We start from the raw sequence: 6,000 nt of genomic DNA, 5'->3' as shown, positions 1-6,000 counted from the left end.
TGAAACAATAAATCAACATCTAAACCTTAGTTCATTCTCAATAAGATCTTCTGTAGACGTCTGACAGAAATAAAGTCAGTCTGGTTATTAATAAGTGGAGCTGGTGATGCTGTTTGTGGGGTTGTTTAATCAGATCTTGAGAGATTTTAATGTATTTTATTTCAGTTTATTTTATCTAAGGCTGTGTCTGAAGTCAGTTGTAGTTCTTGTGTTTCTCTTTTCTTCAGTAATTCTGTTTGTTAACAGCAGCTGTTCATCACTAATTCACAATTATCACTCAATTAATCACTTAATTATTTAATTGCAATGTATATCTTCTTTCAGTGAACTCAACTGAATTAAGTTCGGAGTACTCACAACTATTAGTTTTAAAACTTAAATGGTTTAAGGCAATCGGTTTCCTCAAACGGTTTGAGTTAACATAACTTGTCAGGTTTTAGTGAGGCTGTGTCTGAAGTCAGTTGTAGTTCCTTTCTCTCTTTTCTTCAGTAATTCTGTTTGTTAACAGCAGGTGTTCATCACTAATGCTGAATTATCACTCAATTAATCACTTAATTACTTAATTGCAATGTATATCTTCTTTCAGTGAACTCAACTGAATTAAGTTCAGAGTACTCATGACTGTTAAGTTTTAAAACTTAAATGGTTTAATGCAATCGGTTTCCTCAAACGGTTTGAGTAAACCCAACTTGTCATGTTTTTAAGGATATTTGTTTATACAAAAGGTTTGAGTTACGTTACTTGTCAGGTTTTACAGTGTGTTAGTTTTAAAACTTAAATGGTTTAAGGCAATCGGTTTCCTCAAACGGTTTGAGTGAACCTAACTTGTCAGGTTTTTAAGGATATCTGTTTACTCAAACGGTTTGAGTTAAGTTACTTGTCGGGTTTTACAGTGTATTATAAATGCAAATGTTTGTATGTGTGTGTGTGTGTGTGTTTGTTTGAGTATTTTTAGATAAAGGCACACGTGAAGTGTTCCCTGGCAGATTCCCTTGTAATACCGCTGTTTCCCCGTCTGCTCTCCCTGTAGTCTTGTCCTGGTTTCTCAGTAAAAATGGAAATAATGTTTGGCATACTTTCACAGGCACGTGATGAGAACTGATGAACCTCTGAATCTCAAGCAACTGTTGTGTCTGGAGTTCACAATCGTAGCCTTCATCTTCATTTCTATGGCTATTGCTACACACCAGTCACACACTGGGCAGGGAACTGGCCAGATACTACCCACTGTAGTATCCTGCACTTTTTTCCATGGCCATATTGGCTCATAGCTCACCACATACTGACTCGAACCAAACCCTTCCAGTTTTTAGCCCTGAGCTTACAGTTGATCTGTGCTGTTTTTTCCAACTTTTATTGGTATTATCGATAAGTTGACGTGCTCAAGATGACTGAACTCAGCCTTGAGTTTGGGCTGCGGTTGTCCATTTGGTGTGGTAGGAATGTTTGGGGAAACCTGTTTGTCTTCCTGTAGCTCAAAGAGCATCGCATAAGCAATTCCAAAATCATGGGTTCAATTCTCAAGGAAAGCAAAAACTGATAATATGTGTACCTTGAATGCAATGTACAGTCTTCCCAAATGCATAGCTCTAAATGTTTGGAAACAGTTATCAATTGTTCAATTCTGTTTGGCACCATTACTGGTGCAGAAATTACACACAGCAGCTATTAACATACTAACACCATATCTTCATATTAATAAGTCCCAGGCTTGATGAGTACACTCTCAAGTGTCGGCTTTCTGAAGATTCTTCTGTTAGTGTGTAGCCAGAAGGGCTTGCGAGCAGCAATCTTTTTATTTTGGACAGGGTGTTCAATCCTGCTTCAGCACATCTGCCTGGAAGTTTCTAGTGATCCTGAAGACCTTGACTAACTGGTTCACTTGTGTTTAATTAGGACAGAAGCTAAACTCTGCTTGAAGATGGTCCTCCAGGAGCAGGACTGGACTCCCCTGATTCTGGGTTTATCTTTTATGCAACCTTTTGCCAAACCGGGTGCGCTTGAGAAGGGGTTAAGCTCTGGAGACTCTAGTCACTGACACATTGAGATGGTTTATGGGGAGTATCTGGCTTGCAAACTCAGTGACCTGCTGGCTGAAGTACAGCCTGTGTGTCGTTTGGCAGAGGGGTGCCGGCAGTCAGCGCGCTCTAATGGCATAATTGGATAATCGTTCAGAGGATACACTGTAGGGAGGGGTGTTGCAATAGAGGACACAATGTCTGCTATCCCTGCCAAAAAAAAAAAAAACTAAAAAACTAAAGGCCCAGACCTTCTCTTGACATTTCAGAGTGCAACACACTTTTTTACAAGATAATTTACCTGCTGATGTGAAATGCACATTTCAAATGTTTTCTTCAAATATGTAGACACCTCACTTGTGAGATTCATGAGATTCAGAGAGTGACTATAGCCCTGGATTCACTTCTTCAGGGTGGTTGAATCACAAGCGGTCAGTTGAGACTGGTTTGGGAGTAACCCCTCCTGGCAGGTCAGGACTCATGGTCAGAGATGCATCAGTGTTTACACTAGAAATACCAGTGTGGCACAGTGTGGTTAGCACTGTTGTCTCACAGCTAGAAGGTCCCTGGTTTGAGCCCGGGCAGGGGTGAGTTTGCATGTTCTCCCAGTGTCAGCGGGTGTTAACTCTGGTAAACTGAAGCTTCTAAATTGTTCCTCCCCCAACTTGTGTATAAGATAGACCTGTTTATGGATCAACTGGTTCTCACCATGAATATAGCCATAGATGCTGGAATGGCGTTAAGAAGAAAATAAACACACACTACAAATGCCATGTGGTTATGTTTTTCTGAATGCTTTGCATGACCATATCACTAAATCTTTTTGAACCTCTCGTACACTCGTGCCACCAGGAAGGGCGACTTATGAGGAGGCAATAAATCCATCACACACTTTAGGCGTTTTGTCAGGCCATTCTGTTGGTAATGAACCTCATGCACTGAAATTAGACCACCTTGATAGTGACTAAAGCTTTTTCACAATGCAGCAAGCAAATCCAAGACCGGGGCATGACCTTCCACATTCCTCTGTTGTTATGTCTACAACTATTGTTTGTATCTCAGGTGTTGTCTGTCTACACCCCTTGCCGTTTTGGCACAGAGAACTTTATGTAAGAACCATTGAAGACCATGACTCATTATTCTTTATGGGAGAAGTAATTGTGCCATTCACGCCTTCTGCTTTCCCCACTAAAACAGATTGAAGCATAACTGTACGGTCGGTCTCAGGCCATCCCCATTCGTCTGCTATGCTTTCAAATAAAGAGAAATAGACGTTCGGATCTTTCACTGAATGCAGGCAAAAATGTCTAATTATTAATTATATCAAAAGGACAGTCTGCCCGAACACAAGATGATCTGCCCTCACCTCAAAGTCTCAAACTTTAAGTGAAACTCTTGATTTTGTCGTTCTGCAGCTAATTTTTGCTTTTCATTTATTTAAAGTTCATCTCACGCTGTTTCGTCACATCATTCAATTTACGTTTTTCTATTTCTCTCTCACGATCACGCATCTCCTTTTCATGCAACTGTTGCATTTTAATAAGCTCTTTCTGGTGCTCGGTGTCAAAATGCAACAAAACGACCTTACACAAACGAATCCATCAAATAATTCAGCCTACCTATACTTATAATTACAATTCAGCTCAGGTAATTCTTACGGTCAAAAATTGCGCACACATTCTCCAACTCCCTGCCTAATCTTAACAAAACCCTCTAACTAACTACTCCTAGTCTTCATGCGCTCCCAAGAGTCAAGCCCTTTGAAGCACCCAAATACCGCTGGTGTAGAACCGAACAAACAGTTCAGGACTAACACCACGGCAGTGCACTTGACCCAGGAGACATAAAAATAAAACAAAAACAACGCAAAGTGTTGCTGCAACCTAACTGGGGAGCAGTGGTGTATAAAGTAGCTGAAAGCCATGCTCAAGTAAAAGTACAGATGTCTTACGAGAAAATGACTTTAGTAGAAGTTGAAGTTACCATTTAGAATATTACTTGAGTAAAAGTCTTAAAGTATGTGATATCTATTGTACTTGAGTACGAAAAGTATTTTTTTCAAATCTTAAACGTACTTAAGTATTGAAAGTAAAAGTACAAGTAAATGAAAAATGGAAAAGAAGCAAGTAAATCCACAAAACCAGTCTTAAGATGCACAGGTATATTTGTAGCAATAGCCAAAAATAGATTGTACGGGTCAAAATTATAGATTTTTCTTTTATGCTAAAAATCATTAGGATATTAAGTAAAGATCATGTTCCATGAAGCTAATTTGTAAATTTCCTACTGTAAATATATCAAATCTGAAATATCATTTAGATGTATTTACACAGTTAATGTATCTCAGAGAGGACATGGATGCATTTAAACTACAGTTACAGATGTATAAATAGGCCTAATGTTTTGTTTTAACATAACATTTAATGTTAAATACTGATATTTGAAATAATTTAAAACATATAGAAAATAGTTGAAATGTGAAATTAAAACCACCAGTAGGTGACAGCAAGTGAATGAGTGAGTCACTGAGATTCAACCGATTCATTCAAACGACTGATTCATTCAGAAACAAAGCATTTGACTGTTAATGAGTGAATCACTGAATCATTTATTCAAACGATTTGTTCAAAAAGCTGATTCATTTAATAAGTAAACACAGATCCATTGCTCAGAGACACAACACAGTGCTGTGATCTTTTTTTGGAACTATTTTTGCTGGCAAAATTGAGCAGAAACAAGTAATATTATGTCTAAAATGTAAGTCACTTATGGCTTCACTGAACTTGTATAAACTGATTATTAAATAGTTTCATGCTGATATCTGCAGAAAACGGTACTCATTGTGTGATATAGATTAAGTTAACTATATTAAATTATATAAATATAAAAAGCATACAGAAGCATTTTTGTCGTCTACAATTTAGAATACCTGGAATTTTGAGTTTTAATAGACTAATAAATCAATCAATAAATGCACTCTGTGTGTGATCTGGTGATATACAGTAGCCTACCTGATAATGTTAGATTGCACATCATTACAACAGCACTTACTATATTATCGCAGATGATGCTGTATCACACACCCCTGACTCGACTTGAGTGGAAAATTAATCATCTGCGCTTGTTCCGCAGTAACAAATATTCTTCGGGGAAATGTATCGGAGTAAAAGTATACATTTTAATTAGGAAATGTAGAGGAGTAAATGTTGGCTGAAATATAAAAAGTAGTAAAGTACAGCAGGCATAATCGTACAAGGACCTGAAGCGTAACGTGTTCGCTCAAAACGAAGCAGCAAAAGTCAGCGCTGCCTTTCTGATCCATAAATCAGCATGCACAAGCACCTATAATTTTCATTTCTTTAGCCACTAGCAGAGGACCAGGCCGCATGTGAATGGGAACGGTGGGGTCACAGCCGCAGGTGCTGGAGACTCTGGAGCGCTGCCCATGATTACAGCATCTCTCCGCACCTCTAATGGCCTCGGGCCGGCCTCGTCTGGCCTTTCTCCTGCTGTGGGAAGTGCTGGATCAGTAGATCACGACGGCCCGAGCTGCATCCAGTTTGAACAGGAACTTAGAAGACTTGTAGATAAAGACTCTAATTGAATGCGACAGGAAGTCTGGGAAAGGTACTTTGGCAGCGCCAGTCAGTTCTTGAGAGAGCTTAGTCTGCAGTTAAGAACTAACTAGGTATGTGGGAAACGGCAAGACGATGTTTTTTCAGACCTAGAGATCTGCTCTCTGTGGGAAGTATTGAACATGCTTTGATATGTTTGCTTGTTTTTGTGTAAGGCATTTAAATCAAGCATCAATATTACTGAAACAGGGTTTTCCCAGATGGAAGTAAGCTTTGGCATGTAACTCATCCTGCACCGTTAAGTTTCATGAATGATTTATTGAGGAGAGATACGCTGTTACTGTACTAAGTGATTGGATCAGGATATCCTGGAGAAATAGGCTCTTACATACCATGTTAAAACAAAT

Source organism: Cyprinus carpio, chromosome B15, assembly GCF_018340385.1.
Source record: "Cyprinus carpio isolate SPL01 chromosome B15, ASM1834038v1, whole genome shotgun sequence".
NCBI lineage: Eukaryota > Metazoa > Chordata > Actinopteri > Cypriniformes > Cyprinidae > Cyprinus > Cyprinus carpio.
The sequence above is the reverse complement of the archived record's forward strand: the minus strand, read 5'-3'. Positions refer to the sequence as shown.